Below are 17,700 nucleotides of genomic sequence, written 5' to 3' on the forward strand. Positions count from 1 at the left end.
GAGGCAGGTAGCCTAGTGGTTAGAGCTTTGGGCCAGTAACCGAAAAGTTGCTAAATCGAATTCGTGAGGTAAAAATCTGTCGTTCTACCCCTGAACAAGGCAGTTAACCCATAGTTCCTAAGCCATCATTGTAAATAAGAATTTGTTAACTGACTTGCCTAGTTAAATAAAGGTAAAATAAATGTAAAAAATGCTAATCGCTAGTTAGCTGGCTAGCTAATAAAATGTACTGAGTCACATTAAATGTAGCTAGTTATACAGCCTGGTACCAGTGATGGTGTAGCCCTAAATCAGCAGGTTGTTTGTGCAACAGTATCTTTTAAATAAAAGAGGAATAGGCGAAGTAGCTAAGAGAAAACATTTAATGTAGCCAAAGAATATAGGGTCCCCTAGGAATTTGTTTTATAAAAGATCAGAATGGAGAGAGACCCATTGAAATCACTTAGAATGTGTTTTCACCCTGGGGTCACACACTACTCATAAAGCAAATGTAGAACTTTTATTATTCAACAACATAAAAGACAGTCCAAAATGTGAAAACATATTGTGATATTATAGAGTGGGGCAAAAAAGTATTTAGTCAGCCACCAATTGTGCAAGTTCTCCCACTTAAAAAGATGAGAGGCCTGTAATTTTCACCATAGGTACACTTCAACTATGACAGAGAAAATGAGAAATAAAAATCCAGAAAATCACATTGTAGGATTTTTAATGAATTTGCAAATTATGGTGGAAAATAAGTATTTGGTCACCTACAAACAAGCAAGATATCTGGCTCTCACAGACTTGTAACTTCTTCTTTAAGAGCCTCCTCTGTCCTCCACTCGTTACCTGTATTAATGGCACCTGTTTGAACTTGTTATCAGTATAAAAGACACCTGTCCACAACCTCAAACAGTCACACTCCAAACTCCACTATGGCCAAGACCAAAGAGCTGTCAAAGGACACCAGAAACAAAATTGTAGACCTGCACCAGGCTGGGAAGACTGAATCTGCAATAGGTAAGCAGCTTGGTTTGAAGAAATCAACTGTGGGAGCAATTATTAGGAAATGGAAGACATACAAGACCACTGATAATCTCCCTCGATCCGGGGCTCCACGCAAGATCTCACCCCGTGGGGTCAAAATGATCACAAGAACGGTGAGCAAAAATCCCAGAACCACACGGGGGGACCTAGTGAATGACCTGCAGAGAGCTGGGACCAAAATAACAAAGCCTACCATCAGTAACACACTACGTAGCCAGGGACTCAAATCCTGCAGTGCCAAACGTGTCCCCCTGCATAAGCCAGTATATGTCCAGGCCCGTCTGAAGTTTGCTAGAGAGCATTCGGATGATCCAGAAGAAGATTAGGAGAAGGTCATATGGTCAGATGAAACCAAAATAGAACTTTTTGGTAAAAACTCAACTCGTCATGTTTGGAGGACAAAGAATGCTGAGTTGCATCCAAAGAACACCATACCTACTGTGAAGCATGGGGGTGGAAACATCATGCTTTGGGGCTGTTTTTCTGCAAAGGGACCAGGACGACTGATCCGTGTAAAGGAAAGAATGAATGGGGCCATGTATCGTGAGATTTTGAGTGAAAACCTCCTTCCATCAGCAAGGGCATTGAAGATGAAACGTGGCTGGATCTTTCAGCATGGCAATGATCCCAAACACACCGCCCGGGCAATGAAGGAGTGGCTTCGTAAGAAGCATTTCAAGGTCCTGGAGTGGCCTAGCCAGTCTCCAGATCCCAACCCCATAAAAAATCTTTGGAGGGAGTTGAAAGTCCGTGTTGCACAGCAACAGCCCCAAAACATCACTGCTCTAGAGGAGATCTGCAAGGAGGAATGGGCCAAAATACCAGCAACAGTGTGTGAAAACCTTGTGAAGTCTTACAGAAAATGTTTGACCTCTGTCATTGCCAACAAAGGGTATGTAACAAAGCATTGAGAAACTTTTGTTATTGAGCAAATACTTATTTTCCACCATAATTTGCAAATAAATTCATTGGGTTTTTCTGGATTTTTCTTCTCCTTTTGTCTGTCATAGTTGAAGTGCACCTATGATGAACATTACCGGCCTCTCATCTTTTTAAGTGGGAGAACTTGCACAATTGGTGTCTGACTAAATACTTTTTTGCCCCACTGTATTTGTGTGTTATATTGCCCAACCCTATTGCAAACACACAGCATAAATGAAAAATGTTTTTTATTTAAATGTATTACCAATGGCATTGTTCCGTGTTCCTTCTGTTGTGGCCCCTTCTCTCTATGAGGTGGTCCCTCCTCTCTTCCAGGGTCGGTGCCAGAGGTCTGCTCCTCTCCCTGAACCTCTCCACGGGCCCCTGGAACACAAACAGTACATATATGCTGAATGAACTAAAATATACTACTGTAAAATCACATTATTTCTGATGGTATTTTTAAGGCATCCATTAGACACACAGATTGTGGTGACGTGCGGCCAAGCGCCTGCTGCTCTGCCCCAACATTAGACAAAGGAACGTTTCGTTTAACACACCAGGCTACCAGCCAGGTGGGTGGTTGGGGACCCCTGTCCACTCGGTCAGGCTGTATATTAAATAAATCAAGAGCATTCTACTGTGTAAATTATTCAGTTAACACACCTTATCCTCTTCCAACAACCTTGTTTAAGAACCTCAAGAGTGAAAAGCAAAAGAAAGGGAGGGGGAAAAAGACAAGGGAAGGAAAAGAAGAAAAACAACTCATTCACCTGCAACTCAGCAAAACTCTGGGTACATCTCTAAGCACTCAGCCAGAGAAGAGAGATAATTCACCCTGACACCTCCATTGTTTCAGAGTAACGGTAGCACACGCACATATACACGTGCGCACGCACACACACACACACACACACACACACACACACACACACACACACACAGAGAGAACAGTGTTTTCAGTACATATTTATAGAAAAATGGCTCTAGATCAGGGATGGGCAAGTTTTATGTGGGCCACAAAACAATTGAACTCATGAGGGGCCGCAGTGGCTCATGGGTCTGTGTACCCACATCCATACACTTTTTATTGGTCCGCGGGCCTACAAAAGGGAATGATGCCTCGGTTTCAAACACATAACGAAATGCTTAAGTCAATCCATATGCAACATACGCACAATATATAGGGAAGGAACACTAAACATACAGGGCCAGTTTCCCAGATACAGATTGAGCCTTGTCCTGGATTTAAAAGGAAGATCTATGGAGAATATCAATTAAAAATGCTTTTTAGTCCAAGACTACGGTTGATTTATTTATTTATTTTATTTATTTCACCTTTATTTAACCAGGTAGGCAAGTTGAGAACAAGTTCTCATTTACAATTGCGACCTGGCCAAGATAAAGCAAAGCAGTTCGACACATACAACGACACAGAGTTACACATGGAGCAAAACAAACACAGTCAATAATACAGTATAAACAAGTCTATATACAATGTGAGCAAATGAGGTGAGATAAGGGAGGTAAAGGCAAAAAAAGGCCATGGTGGCAAAGTAAATACAATATAGCAAGTAAAACACTGGAATGGTAGATTTGCAATGGAAGAATGTGCAAAGTAGAAATAAAAATAATGGGGTGCAAAGGAGCAAAATAAATTAATTAATTAAATACAGTAGGGAAAGAGGTAGTTGTTTGGGCTAAAATATAGGTGGGCTATGTACAGGTGCAGTAATCTGTGAGCTGCTCTGACAGTTGGTGCTTAAAGCTAGTGAGGGAGATAAGTGTTTCCAGTTTCAGTGCTTTTTGTAGTTCGTTCCAGTCATTGGCAGCAGAGAACTGGAAGGAGAGGCGGCCAAAGAAAGAATTGGTTTTGGGGGTGACTAGAGAGATATACCTGCTGGAGCGTGTGCTACAGGTGGGAGATGCTATGGTGACCAGCGAGCTGAGATAAGGGGGGACTTTACCTAGCAGGGTCTTGTAGATGACATGGAGCCAGTGGGTTTGGCGACGAGTATGAAGCGAGGGCCAGCCAACGAGAGCATACAGGTCGCAATGGTGGGTAGTATATGGGGCTTTGGTGACAAAACGGATTGCACTGTGATAGACTGCATCCAATTTGTTGAGTAGGTATTGGAGGCTATTTTGTAAATGACATCGCCAAAGTCGAGGATTGGTAGGATGGTCAGTTTTACAAGGGTATGTTTGGCAGCATGAGTGAAGGATGCTTTGTTGCGAAATAGGAAGCCAATTCTAGATTTAACTTTGGATTGGAGATATTTGATATGGGTCTGGAAGGAGAGTTTACAGTCTAACCAGACACCTAAGTATTTGTAGTTGTCCACGTATTCTAAATCAGAGCCGTCCAGAGTAGTGATGTTGGACAGGCGGGTAGGTGCGGGTAGCGATCGGTTGAAGAGCATGCATTTAGTTTTACTTGTATTTAAGAGCAATTGGAGGCCACGGAAGGAGAGTTGTATGGCATTGAAGCTTGCCTGGAGGGTTGTTAACACAGCGTCCAAAGAAGGGCCAGAAGTATACAGAATGGTGTCGTCTGCGTAGAGGTGGATCAGAGACTCACCAGCAGCAAGAGCGACCTCATTGATGTATACAGAGAAGAGAGTCGGTCCAAGAATTGAACCCTGTGGCACCCCCATAGAGACTGCCAGAGGTCCGGACAGCAGACCCTCCGATTTGACACACTGAACTCTATCAGAGAAGTAGTTGGTGAACCAGGCAAGGCAATCATTTGAGAAACCATGGCTGTCGAGTCTGCCGATGAGGATTAGGATCTGCCGTTTAGGGTGCTATCTTTTGCGGGGAAACATAAAAAAAATCCCTAAAACATCACAAGAATGCAAACAAAATTCTAACAAGTACTAAGGAATTCTCAAAGTGGATGCTACGTAAATGCTAACGAGCGCATACAAACATTTACTCTTAGGTCAGACAACCCAGCTCATAAAGTATCTCAAAAAGCAGTTTGCAGCACGCACAAAACAAATAATAGGCAGCTGGGATCTTAATTCATGAGGGGATCGTCTCTGCTGCTATTACCAAGAAGATTGATCTTGTAAACTAACATCAGCCACTTACTTAACATTAGCAAAACTCCAGCTGGAGATAACTTAATAGTTGATACAATGCCTTGTGAAAGTATTCGGCCCCCTTGAACTTTGCGACCTTTTGCCACATTTCAGGCTTCAAACATAAAGATATAAAACTGTATTTTTTTGTGAAGAATCAACAACAAGTGGGACACAATCATGAAGTGGAATGACATTTATTGGATATTTCAAACTTTTTTAACAAATCAAAAACTGAAAAAATTGGGCGTGCAAAATTATTCAGCCCCTTTACTTTCAGTGCAGCAAACTCTCTCCAGAAGTTCAGTGAGGATCTCTGAATGATCCAATGTTGACCTAAATGACTAATGATGATAAATACAATCCACCTGTGTGTAATCAAGTCTCCGTATAAATGCACCTGCACTGTGATAGTCTCAGAGGTCCGTTAAAAGCGCAGAGAGCATCATGAAGAACAAGGAACACACCAGGCAGGTCCGAGATACTGTTGTGAAGAAGTTTAAAGCCGGATTTGGATACAAAACGATTTCCCAAGCTTTAAACATCCCAAGGAGCACTGTGCAAGCGATAATATTGAATGGAAGGAGTATCAGACCACTGCAAATCTACCAAGACCTGGCCGTCCCTCTAAACTTCCAGCTCATACAAGGAGAAGACTGATCAGAGATGCAGCCAAGAGGCCCATGATCACTCTGGATGAACTGCAGAGATCTACAGCTGAGGTGGGAGACTCTGTCCATAGGACAACAATCAGTCGTATATTGCACAAATCTGGCCTTTATGGAAGAGTGGCAAGAAGAAAGCCATTTCTTAAAGATATCCATAAAAAGTGTTGTTTAAAGTTTGCCACAAGCCACCTGGGAGACCCACCAAACATGTGGAAGAAGGTGCTCTGGTCAGATGAAACCAAAATTGAACTTTTTGGCAACAATGCAAAACGTTATGTTTGGCGTAAAAGCAACACAGCTCATCATCCTAGTGGTTAGAGCGTTGGATTAGTAACCGAAAGGTTGCAAGTTCGAATCTCCGAGCTGACAAGGTACAAATCTGTCGTTCTGCCCCTGAACAGGCAGTTAACCCACTGTTCCTAGGCCGTCATTGAAAATAAGAATTTGTTCTTAAATGACTTGCCTAGTAAAATAAATAAAATAAATCCTGAACACCATCCCCACTGTCAAACATGGTGGTGGCAGCATCATGGTTTGGGCCTGCTTTTCTTCAGCAGGGACAGGGAAGATGGTTAAAATTGATGGGAAGATGGATGGAGCCAAATACAGGACCATTCTGGAAGAAAACCTGATGGAGTCTGCAAAAGACCTGAGACTGGGATGGAGATTTGTCTTCCAACAAGACAATGATCCAAAACATAAAGCAAAATCTACAATGGAATGGTTCAAAAATAAACATATCCAGGTGATAGAATGGCCAAGTCAAAGTCCAGACCTGAATCCAATCGAGAATCTGTGGAAAGAACTGAAAACTGCTGTTCACAAATGCTCTCCATCCAACCTCACTGAGCTCGAGCTGTTTTGCAAGGAGGAATGGGAAAAAATTTCAGTCTCTCGATGTGCAAAACTGATAGAGACATACCCCAAGCGACTTACAGCTGTAATCGCAGCAAAAGGTGGCGCTAAAAAGTATTAACTTATGGGGGCTGAATAATTTTGCACGCCCAATTTTTCAGTTTTTGATTTGTTAAAAAAGTTTGAAATATCCAATAAATGTCGTTCCACTTCATGATTGTGTCCCACTTGTTGTTGATTCTTCACAAAAAAAATACAGTTTTATATCTTTATGTTTGAAGCCTGAAATGTGGCAAAAGTTCGCAAAGTTCAAGGGGGCCGAATACTTTCGCAGGGCACTGTATATAGCTGGCAAACTGTTGTAAATTTCATAATTTCACCGCACTTAAATTGCGCTGCAGGTGTGACTCACCTCACGAAGCTCCCATTTTGCTTGTTATGCTTCATTGTAAACAAACACATGTAGCTGGTTCGAACCTCTGTTTTGGGAAAATAGTACTGGTAAACTTTATAATGAACAATTATCTAACGGGCAAAATTCTGAACACAATCTGCTGTATCTACTACCTAGTGCACAAGCTGACTGCAGGTATTCATTTAAAAAATAACACATTTTCAGGGCCTCCCGAGTGGCGCAGTGGTCTAAGGCACTACATTATAGTGCTAGCTGTGACACGAGAGATTCTGGTAGGAGTCCAGTATCTGTCGCAGCCGGCCGCGACCGGGAGACCCATGAGAGGACGCACAATTGGCCCAGCGTCGTCCGGGTTAGGGGAGGGTTTGGCCGGCAGGGATGTCCTTGTCCCATCGCGCTATAGCGACTCCTTTGGCGGGCCAGGCGCATGCACGCTGACATAGTCGCTAGGTGTACGGTGTATCCTCCGACACATTGGTGTAGCTGGCTTCTTGGTTAAACGGGCAGCGTCAAGAAGTAGTGCGGCTTGGTTGGGTCGTGGTTTGGAGGACGCACAGCTCTCGACATTCGCCTCTCAAGTCCGTACGGGAGTTGCAGCGACGAGACAAGACTAACTACCAATTGGATACCACGAAATTGGGTAGAAAAAGGAGTTAAAAAAAGCCTAACATTCCAAGCCAAAAAAAGTCACATCAGAATGATAATAAAAAGCTAACAAGCCAATAACTAGAATCCTCATAGAGAATGCTGACGCATTGAGAACATTTTGTACAGTTTCTGACCTAAACTACAAAAGTAACTCAAACATGTTACTCAGTTTGCTGCACACACAAAAAACTAATATTAGCCAGCAAGGCCCTTGATCCAGCAGGGGATTCTCTGCTGTTACCAAGCAAATGCTTGATATTGGAATTGGAAGAAGCTAGCTAACCACTTAGCTAGATAGCTTACTAAACTCTGCAAAAAAAAGAAAAACACTTTTTCAGGACCCTGTCTTTCAAAGATAATTCATAAAAATCCAAATATCTTCATAGATATTCATTATAAAGGGTTTAAACATTGTTTCCCATGCTTGTTCAATGAACCATAAACAATTAATGAACAAGCACCTGTGGAACGGTTGTTAAGACACGAACAGCTCACAGACAGTAGGCAATTAAGGTCACAGTTATGAAAACTTAGAACACTAGAGGCCTTTCTACTGACTCTGAAAAACACCAACAGAAAGGACCCTGTTCATCTGCGTGAACGTGCCTTAGGCATGCCGCAAGGAGGCATGAGGACTGCAGATGTGGCCAGGGCAATAAATTGCAATGTCCATACTGTGAGATGACTAAGACAGAGCTACAGGGAGACAGGACAGACAGCTGATCGTCCTCGCAGTGGCAGACCACTTGATCACCTGCACAGGATCAGTACGTCGGAACAGCCCACCTGCGGGACAGGTACAGGATGGCAACAACAACTGCCCGGGTTACACCAGGAACGCACACTCTCTCCATCAGTGCTCGGACTGTCTGCCATAGGCTGAGAGAGGCTGGACTGAGGGCATGTAGACCTGTTGTAAGGCATGTTCTCACCAGACATCACTGGCAACAACGTCGCCTATGGGCACAAACCCACCGTCGCTTGACCAGACGGGACTGGCAAAAAGTGCTCTTCATTGACGAGTTGCGGTTTTGTCTCACAAGGGGTGAAGGTCGGATTCACGTTTATTGTTGGAGGAACAAGCGTTACACCGAGGCCTGTACTCTGGAGCGGGATCGATTTGAAGGGGGAGGGTCCGTCATGGTCTGGAGCGGTGTGTCACAGCATTATCGGACTGAGCTTGTTATCAATGCAGGCAATCTCAACGCTGTGCGTTACAGGGAAGACATCCTCCTCCCTCATGTGGTACCCTTCCTGTAGGCTCATCCTGACATGACCCTCCAGCATGACAATGCCACCAGCCATACTGCTTGTTCTGTGCCGTGATTTCCTGCAAGACAGGAATGTCAGTGTTCTGCCATGGCCAGTGAAGAGCCCGGATCTCAATCCCATTGAGCATGTTTGGGACCTGTTGGATCGGAGGGTGAGGGCTAGGGCCATTCCCCCCAAAAATGTCCGGGAACTAGCAGGTGCCTTGGTGGGAGAGTGAGGTAACATCTCACAGCAGTAACTGGCAAATCTGGTGCAGTCCATGAGGAGGAGAGGCACTGCAGTACTTAATGCAGCTGGTGGCCACACAAGATACTGACTGTTACTTTTGAATTTGACCCCCCCTTAGTTCAGGAACACCTTATTCCATTTATGTTAGTCACATGTCTGTGGGACTTGTTCAGTTTATGTCTCAGTTGTTGAATCTTGTTCATACAAATATTTACACATGTTAAGTTTGCTGAAAATAAACGCAGTTGACAGTGAGAGGACGTTTCTTTTTTGAGTTTAACTACTAAATTAGCAAACCAATTGCACAACTGCAGAGAATATAGTGCATTTTAAGACATCTTACAATGATTAAGTAAACTATCTAGCTGGCAAACATTTAGTTGCAAATTCCATACTGTAGATCACCTGGTGCATGCTGCATGACAGTGAGTGACTCACAAGGCTTCGGTCTCTCGTCATTGTGTGCTTGTAAACAAACACCACATGACTGGGGACTGCCGTAAGCTACATAATAATGTGACAGGAGAAATAAAGAACACAATGTTCTTCATCTCCTGATGTATTGCACAAGTTGACTCCCAAACTTATTTCTATTCAAGCATATTGGATGACTGTCATTCATATTCCATTCACCCAGTTCAATGTAACCGCGATAGGTTTAGGCTACTACATGTCCCTCAAATTTCCCCTAAACACACCATGAGGTTGCTACAACCTAGCCTATTAATGAAAGTTAACAACGTAGGTGCACACAGGTCGAGATAAAAATTTGAGGTGACAGACACTGACACATTCAATACCACCTTGCATCTTGCTGATCTGGAGTGTAATCATTAGTCCAACAGTTGCAAACAACTGTTTGTCCATTGTATGTTTATTCCAATTTCGTTTGAGTCTGTTTTTCAACAGAATCCGTGGAATGAATACACCCCCGATCACGAGTAAACACAGTTCCCTTTCTGGCATCTATGCACTCTCCTTCTCTCACCTTTCCCCTTCACTTGTGGACTTCAATGCACAACACATCAGCTGTATGTAACCAGGCAAAAAAAAGATTCCAAGCCAAACGATATCATAACCACTACACAAAGCCTACGTCGATGTCCCCATATTAGCTAAAGTAACGTCAGTCAACATAGCTAATAGAACTAAAGCATTAGTAAACTCACTACAATCATTCAGTAACATTACAGTGTACCGTCAGTAAGCAGTTTAGCACTTACACGCCCTGCTGGCAATACATTTCTAAAACCAAAAGCTTACATTGACTTAGAAGTTCTAGTGTTGTGTTGGATAGTCATAGCTAACATAGCATCCCTCTGTTTGAGCAGGGGCTAAACTAGCTAGCTGCATTTGGACGGAAGCTAGCTGTCCTCCGGCTACACCATAGTGCTACCCTACAGAGTGCTGTTGAAGCTACTGTACACCTTCATTGCAAAACAGTGTGTTTTAATTAGAGGTCAACCGATTAATCGGAATGGCCGATTAATTAGGGACGATTTCAAGTTTTCATAACAATCGGAAATCGGTATTTTTGGGCGCCAATTTGAAAAAAATGTAAATAATTTTTTTCAAATTGTTTAATTTTTAGACCTTTATTTAACTAGGCAAGTCAGTTAAGAACACATTCTTAGTTTCAATGACGGCCTAGGAACGGTGGGTTAATTGCCTCTAACTGCCTCTCTCCTGTTACGCGAATGCAGTAACCCATTTAAGTTGCTAGCTTGCATTAAACTTATCTTATAAAAAACAATCATAATCACTAGTTAACTACACATGGTTGATGATTTTACTAGATATTATCTAGCGTTTCCTGCATTGCATATAATCTGACTGAGTATACAAGTATCTGACTGAGCGGTGGTAGGCAGAAGCTGGCGTGTAAACATTCATTTAAACAGCACTTTCGTGCATTTTGCCAGCAGCTCTTCGTTGTGCGTCAAGCATTGCGCTGTTTATGACTTCAAGCTTATCAACTCCCGAGATGAGGCTGGTGTAACCGAAGTGAAATGGCTAGCTAGTTAGCGTGCGCTAACTAGAGGAACGGAAGCTATACTGTTACACTGGCAATACTAAAGTGCCTATAAGAACATCCAATAGACAAAGGTATATGAAATACAAATGGTATAGAGAGAAATAGTCCTATAAATACTATATTAACTACAACCTAAAACCTCTTACCTTGGAATATTGAAGTCTCATGTTTAAAGGAACCATCAGCTTTCATATGTTCTCATGTTCTGAGCAAGGAACTGAAACATTAGTTCTTACATAGCACATATTGCACTTTTACTTTCTTCTCCAACACTTTGTTTTTGCATTATTTAAACCAAATTGAACTTGTTTCATTATTTACTTGAGGCTAAATTGATATTATTTATGTATTCTATTAAGTTAAAATAAGAGTCCAATTCAGTATTGATGTAATTGTCATTATTACAAAAAAAATACAAATAAAAAATAAAAATATATTTTAAAAAAAATCGGCCGATTAATCGGAACCTGCTTTTTTGGTCCTCCAATAATCGGTATCAGCGTTGAAAACTCTAGTTTTAATAAATAATAACAGAAAGTGCTTGAAAAACGCAGAGTAATATACATGTTCTTTCCACAGAGAGAGAGAGAAAGAGAGCGAAAAAAGAGCGAGGAAGGAAGAGAGAAAGAAAGAAGGAGAGAGAGAGAGAGAGCCAGTCCCAGGGCCGTGAGGCTTTAAGTCAACTGACTGACACTCCTCATTATCAACTCACACAGTACGAATTGGAGCTAACAGGCTTTGGCCCCGGCAGACAGGCCCATGAGACTCTGTGTGTGTATGTGTGTGTAAGACATTGTGCTGAAGAGCAGTGAAAGGGGTCAGTTCCTAAACCACAATCCTTTCCAAATAACCCCACAGGCTTTGTAGGATGACCGGAGCATTCTTCTGATAGCTACTACCCATGTAGCTAATCTAATTTTCACACACTAAACTACTGCTGTGTGTATTTTGCTATTGGTTAGTGACATAAGGTTGCTACAGTATGTGCAAAAGGAGGTAAAAGGTTATGCTAATGGTGGTTTATATATTCTATGACATTACATTTTATGTACCAAGATGTTCAAATAAACCTTCAGTTCAAACTTCCATTCTGTTTTTCCTCCCACCCCCCCATGCAGCTATCAGGTTCATATTCCCTCCATAAGGCTGGGGCTACGCTGGCATTTACATTAGCCTCTCCCTCCCTCCACCATCACCGTCCAGGCCAGGGCTGTAACCAGTAACCACCTTGCAATGTAAATTATTACATTTGTGAATCAAGCTTTCCACCTCAAACAGGCTGTTTATATAGGCCCTGATATAGAGGGAGATAAAGAGCAAGTGTGTTTTCCTGGGGGTGTTGAATGTCATTAGCCTACGCTGAGGCTTTGTGTGTGTTATTCATAATGGCATTCTATCTACATACTACGTGGCTAAGCCTCTCGTTCTGCTACTTAATAAACTCAACATCAACTCAGCTGCAGGGCAGGGGAATGGCGATGGATTCAAAATATTATGTTCCTTTAGATGGAGGTGACAGAGGAAACAGGTTGCCTTTTGTTTTATAGATCAAATTAATCTGAAAGCTCCTGAAATCATTTTCACTTCAGTTCCATTTTACTCACAAATGTTTATGGGTTAACTGTTTGGTTCACCATCTCTGACAGCATCCCAAATGGAACCCTATACCTAGACCCTGGTCAAAATAAGTGTACAATATAGGGAATGGGGTGTCATTTGGCACACAATTTCTGGCTATTAAAAAAAATAACTTGTTCCGACCTTAGTCCCCTGATGTTAGTTTTATGCTATAGCACAGAACATTTCATCTTGTCATTGTTTTCACTATAAAACAAAATGGTCGATCAGCAGGTGGTCCAAGTTCCCTTCCCTCACCTGTCATGCTAAAGTCTTAAACTTGGAGACAAAAACAAAGAGCAAGGTGTATTTTTGTAAAATCACATACAGCTGCACCGTACCACTGAATCCCAAAATTAACCTCGACCACATGAAAACCTGCTGTCTCCATTCCGGGTAGGACAGGAAAATTACACCCCTCCACTCCATGCCTTGGTATTACACCTCAATTACAAACTGGGTGGTTGGAGCCCTGAATGCTGATTGGCTGACAGCCGTGGTATATCAGACCGTATACCACGGGTATGACAAAATATGAATTTTTACTGCTCTAATTACATTGGTAACCAGTTTATAATAGCAATAAGGCATCTCTGGGGTTTGTGGTATTTGGCCAATATACCATGGCTAAGGTCTGTATCCAGGCACTCTGCGTTGTGTCGTGCTGAGGAACAGCCCTTAGCTGTGGTATATTCAAATCAAATGTTTGTCACATGCGCCGAATACAACAGTGAAATGCTTACTTACAAGCCTATAATCAACAATAAGTAAAACATTGTTTTATTTTCTAACAAATAATTAAACAGCAGCAGAGAAATAACAAACGAGGCTATATACACAGCTGTACATTTTGATGAAACATGGTGAAGCCCCAAAATTGCCCTCACTGGAAGCCTGTGTTTCAGACATAAGGAAGTGGATGGCTGCAAACTTTCTACTTTTAAACTCAGACAAAACAGAGATGCTTGTTCTAGGTCCCAAGAAACAAAGAGATCTTCTGTTGAATCTGACAATTAATCTTGATGGTTGTACAGTCGTCTCAAATAAAACTGTGAAGGACCTCAACGTTACTCTGGACCCTGATCTCTCTTTTGACGAACATATCAAGACTGTTTCAAGGACAGCTTTTTTCCATCTACGTAACATTGCAAAAATCTGAAATTTTCTGTCCAAAAATTACGCAGAAAAATGTATCCATGCTTTTGTCACTTTAGGTTAGACTACTGCAATGCTCTACTTTCCGGCTACCCGGATAAAGCACTAAATAAACTTCAGTTAGTGCTAAATACGGCTGCTAGAATCCTGACTAGAACCAATTTATTTTTATCATGTTACTCCAGTGCTAGCCTCCCTACACGGGCTTCCTGTCAAGGCAAGGGCTGATTTCAAGGTTTTACTGCTAACCTACAAAGCATTACATGGGCTTGCTCCTATCTATCTTTCCGATTTGGTCCTGCCGTACATACCTACACGTACGCTACGGTCACAAGACGCCGGTCTCCTAATTTTCCCTAGAATTTCTAAGCAAACATCTGGAGGCAGGGCTCCATAGAGCTCCATCTTTATGGAATGGTCTGCCTACCCATGTGAGAGACGAAGACTCGGTCTCAACCTTTAAGTCTTTATTGAAGACTCATCTCTTCAGTAGGTCCTATGATTGAGTGTAATCTGGCCCAGGAGTGTGAAGGTGAACGGAAAGGCACTGGAGCAACGACCTGCCCTTGCTGTCTCTGCCTGGCCGGTTCCCCTCTCTCCACTGGGATTCTCTGCCTATAACCCTATTACAGGGGCTGAGTCACTGGCCTACTGGTGCTCTTACATGCCGTCCCTAGGAGGGGTGCGTCACTTGAGTGGGTTGAGTCTACCTGGCATGATGACTCTTTTCTCTCTCCAGTCCACCTGGCAGTGCTGACCTGTTGCACCCTCGACAACCGCTGTGATTACTATTATTTGACCATGCTGGTCATTTATGAACATTTGAACATCTTGGCCATGTTCTGTTATAATCTCCACCTGGCACAGCCAGAAAAGGACTGGCCACCCCTCATAGCCTGGTTCCTCTCTAGGTTTCTTCCTATGTTTTGGCCTTTCTAGGTTTGTTTTTCCTAGCCCCCATGCTTCTACACCTGCATTGCTTGCTGTTTGGGGTTTTAGGCTGGGTTTCTGTACAGCTGATTTAAGAAGGGCTTTATAAATACATTTGAATTGATATACAGGGGGTACCGGTACAGAGTCGATGTGCGGGGGTACCGGGGGCAAACCACCCAGTTTATAATATTGGCCATATACACCACACCTCCTCGGGCGTATTGCTTAATAAGAGGACAGCAGTGATGTCACCAGTGAGAGAATAAGGGGTTCCATTCTTGCCAAGGCAGGGTGCTTCATGAAATAGACTCACATCTAAAAACACCTCGAAAGTCAGTTTGTTAACTTTGTGTGGAGAGGGCTAGGGTAGGCCAAGCCTTGGCTTACGGGTCGTACAACTGGAAAGTACGGGGCAGTCATGCTGACTCACATGGTGGCACAATGTACAGTTCAAATGTAGTCAATCATTCAAATCATCACCATTTGGGATCGTACTACAGGACATAGCCTACATGTTTAGCCCTGTGTATATAAAAGAAAGAAGAAAAGAAAACTTGGTATGATATACAGTGCCTTCAGAATGTCCTCGGAGCCCTGGACTTTTTCCACATTTTGTTAAGTTACAGCCTTATTCTAAAATTGATAAAAATGAAACAAATTCCTCAGCAATCTACACACAATACCCCACAATGACAAAGCAAAAACAGGTTTTTGGAAAGTTTATCTAATTTATAAAAAATAGAAATACCTTATTTACATAAGTATTCAGACCATTTGCTATGAGACTCGAAATTGAGCTCTGATGCATTCTATTTCCATTGATCATCCTTGAGATGTTTCTAGAACTTGACTGGAGACAACTTGTGGTAAATTCAATTGATTGCACATGATTTAGAAAGACACACTCCTGTCTATATAAAGGTCTCACAGTTGACAGTGCATACCAAAGCAAAAAACCAAGCTATGAGGTTGAAGGAATTGTCCGTAGAGCGCCGAGACAGGATTGTGTCAAGGCACAGATCTGCAGAAGGGTACAAAAAAATGTCTGCAGCATTGAAGGTCCCCAAGAACACAGTGGGCTGCATCGTTCTTAAATGGAAGAAGTTTAGGAAGAGTCTTGGTGGTTCCAAAGTTATAGCAAGATATGCCGACAGAGATGGTCGCCTCGCTTCACGTTCTTAGGAAACTATGCAGTAATTTGTTTTTTTGATTTGTTAGATTACTTGTTAGATATTACTGCAGCGTCGGAACTAAAAGCACAAGCATTTGACTACACTCACATTAACATCTGCTAACCATGTGTATGTGACCAATAAAGTTTGATTTGAAGTTGGCCGCCCGGCCAAACTGAGCAAACAGGGGGAGAAGGGCCTTGGTCAGGGAGGTGACCAAGAACCCGATGCTCACTCTGACAGAGCTCTAGAGTTCTTCTGTGGAGATGGGAGAACCATCCAGAAGGACAACTATCTCTGCAGAACTCCACCAATGTGGCCTTTATGGCAGTGGCCAGATGGAAGCCACTCCTCAGTAAAAGGCACATGAAATCCTGCTTGGGGCGGCTGGGTAGCCTAGTGGTTAGAGGGTTGGACTAGTAAGTTCAAACCCCCGAGCTGACAAGGCACAAATCTGTCGTTCTGCCCTTGAACAGGCAGATAACCCACTGTTCCTAGGCAGTCATTGAAAATAAGAATTTGTTCTTAACTGACTTGCCTGGTTAAATAAAGGTAAAATAAAAAAATAAAAAATTGGTGTTTGCCAAAAAAGGTACCTAAAGACTCTCAGACCATGAGATTCTCTGGTCTGATGAAACCAAGATTGGACTCATTGGCCTGAATGCCAAGCGTCACATCTGGAGGAAACCTGGCAGAATCATGCTGTAGGGATGCTTTTCAGAGGTAGGGACTGGGAGACTAGTCAGGATTGAGGTAAAGATGAACGGAGCAAAGTACAGAGAGATCCTTGATAAAAACCTGATCCAGAGTAGGGCTGGGCGGTATACTGTTTTTGCGATATACCAGTATTGATGCACGGACCGATTTGGGTTTATACTTTACCTTCTATAACGGTTTTTTAATGTTTGGTTTGTTAAATGTGATACGCAGTGTGTAGCATCCATTTTTACAGTTTACTTCGCTACTTGAGTCATCCCTCTCCGCTCTCTCTCGCCATACCGCTTTCCACACAGACCTAGTCCCTGCTCCCTTCAGTCAAGGAGCATATGTTGTTCCTCGACCACGAGACACTTGTGTTCAGTCTGCATGGTGAATGCAGTATATGCAACAATGTTAATGACAACAATGCAGTTGTCACTTTGCTTCTTAATATACATTTACTAGCATTGTATAATTACACTATTAGCTTGTGTTTCTTACATCTGCAAACTGATAGTTTGTCTTTTCTTAGCAAGTTGTTCCTAAATCTTGTTAGCCGCTAATGCTAATACATGTACTGAGTAAGAGCAAGCTTAATTAGCTTATACAGCCTGATAATACCAGTGATGGTGTAGACCTAAATCAGCATGTTGTTTGTGCAACAGTATCTTCTAAATCAAAGAGGAATACGCAAAGCAAGAATACATTAGCTACATGAAGTAGCTAAGAGTAAACATTCAATGTAGACAAAGATTATAGGGTCCCCTACGAAACAACTATCAACACTTTAGTTCAAACCCTGTCACAATAACTCCTCCCTGGCATTTTCATTCGTTCTCATGTCAAACAACAATGTATTAAAAGTGCCCACTATTATATTCTAACTATAGAATTACAATATACATTCTATTTCCATGATCCAACAGTTAAGATTTAGAGCAAAACACTTGGGTTAAGTCAAATTGCA

General features: G+C 42.3%; 1 protein-coding gene across 5 annotated transcripts in view; it reads right to left on the minus strand.

The window, feature by feature from the left end:
• LOC135522626 (zinc finger protein 438-like) overlaps positions 1–17,700 on the minus strand; it is a 92,674-nt gene that overhangs the window by 25,766 nt on the left and 49,208 nt on the right. For all 5 annotated transcript variants that reach the window (XM_064949067.1, XM_064949069.1, XM_064949068.1 and 2 more), the window contains one exon: positions 2,216–2,334. The gene's annotated coding sequence lies outside the window, so the exon portion shown is untranslated. The remainder of the gene's footprint in view (positions 1–2,215; positions 2,335–17,700) is intronic.

This window comes from Oncorhynchus masou, chromosome 30 (genome assembly GCF_036934945.1).
Source record: "Oncorhynchus masou masou isolate Uvic2021 chromosome 30, UVic_Omas_1.1, whole genome shotgun sequence".
In the NCBI taxonomy this organism is placed as follows: domain Eukaryota; kingdom Metazoa; phylum Chordata; class Actinopteri; order Salmoniformes; family Salmonidae; genus Oncorhynchus; species Oncorhynchus masou.